Below are 1,869 nucleotides of genomic sequence, written 5' to 3' on the forward strand. Positions count from 1 at the left end.
GACCGCCCAGGCACTCTCTGACAATGCACAGTGGCCAGCTATACATCAGAATGATGTAGAGCTGAGGAGGAGAACTGCTGAACAGAACTTTTCCCGGGGAAGGGATGCCGGATCATTCAGATGTCACTGAGGACGGATGGTGCAGCTTCACCACCTCAGTCAGTGCACACGATTCCAATAGAGCAAAACCTTGAGACACAGAGCCGCGTCCCGCCCGTATGACATCCCATAATATAATACATCTCTGCTATACGTACACGAGACGCAGAGACGCGTCGCTCCCGTATGACATCCCATAATATAATACATCTCTGCTATACGTACACATCTCCCCCGTCTATCGTCACCAGAGAACTGCTCCAAGTACAGAAAAATGGCAGAAATCCAGTGAGCTCCTCACTTCCTGTACTGAGCCGACAACTCAGAGCCTCCTCTTACCTGAAATCACTAGAAATGTTGTCAGCTAGACTGCAGCACACACCCCACCCATATCTTGTGTAATGTAAACCGGCATACATGGAACTTTCAGAAGTTGCAGAGCAGGAGATTGGGGAGGGGGGGAGGCTGGTGTGGTGGAGTCTATCCTTAGAGTCTATAAGGGTCATCCCTGCTACCTTTGTTTATGTTTACATTCCCCTGGCCTTATGGTGGAGTCCATACCTGTAGTCCATATATGCCGCCCCACCTTTGTTTACATTCCCCTGGCCTTATGGTGGAGTCCAACCCTGTAGTCCATATATAAGCTGCCCCACCTTTGTTTACATTCCCCTGGCTTCATGGTGGAGTCCAACCCTGTAGTCCATACATACCACCGCTGCCTTTGTTTACATTCCCCTGGCCTTATGGTGGAGTCCATACCTGTAGTCCATATATACCACCCCTGCCTACGTTTACATTCCCCTGGCCTCATGGTGGAGTCCAACCCTGTAGTCCATATATGCCGCCCCACCTTTGTTTACATTCCCCTGGCCTTATGGTGGAGTCCAACCCTGTAGTCCATATATGCTGCCCCTGCCTTTGTTTACATTTCCCTGGCATTATGGTGGAGTCCATATATACCACCGCTGCCTACGTTTACTTTACCCTGGCCCTATGGTGGAGTCTATCCCTGTAATCCATACATGCCACCGCTGCCTTTGTTTACATTGCCTGGCCTTATGGTGGAGTCCATCCCTTTAGTCCATACATACCACTGCTGCCTTTGTTTACATCCCGGTGGTGGAGTCCATCCCTGTAGTCCATACAGGCCGCCCCTGCCTTTGTTTACATTCCCCTGGCCTTATGGTGGAGTCTATCCCTGTAGTCTATACAGGCCACCCCTGCCTTTGTTTACATTCCCCTGGCCTTATGGTGGAGTCTATCCCTGTAGTCTATACAGGCCACCCCTGCCTTTGTTTACATTCCCCTGGCCTTATGGTGGAGTCTATCCCTGTAGTCTATACAGGCCGCCCCTGCCTTTGTTTATGTTTACATCCCCCATGGCCCTATAGTGAAGTCCATTCCTGTAGTCCATATATGCCACCCCTGCCTACGTTTACATCCCTCCTGGCCCGGTAATGGGGCCCATCCCTGCAGTCCGTATATGCTGCTGCTGCTACCTTTGTTTATGTTTACATGGAAAGCCAGAGAACTGAGCCAGGCCAGTAACAAACTGGTAATGCCAGCAAAGATCCAGCAATGTATACAATGTATCGCCGCACTCAGCCTGATATACAATGTATCACACATATGTACACAATATATAAGGCATACAGTACATAGTGCACAGTTTACCTGACGTACAATATCATTAAACTATCTCTCTCTATGGGTGTATATATCTATCAGTGTCTGGGGGTGGGGTGTATATCACAATGTAGATTATCATTC

At 49.2% G+C, this 1,869-nt stretch overlaps 1 protein-coding gene across 1 annotated transcript in view; it reads right to left on the bottom strand.

Annotated features, from left to right (window-relative positions):
- SPATA2 (spermatogenesis associated 2) overlaps nucleotides 1-1,869 on the bottom strand; it is a 14,307-nt gene that overhangs the window by 12,191 nt on the left and 247 nt on the right. The gene's annotated exons all lie outside the window — the stretch shown is intronic.

Source organism: Nanorana parkeri, unplaced genomic scaffold, assembly GCF_000935625.1.
Source record: "Nanorana parkeri isolate BGI_ZX_2015 unplaced genomic scaffold, ASM93562v1 scaffold1463, whole genome shotgun sequence".
Lineage (NCBI taxonomy): Eukaryota > Metazoa > Chordata > Amphibia > Anura > Dicroglossidae > Nanorana > Nanorana parkeri.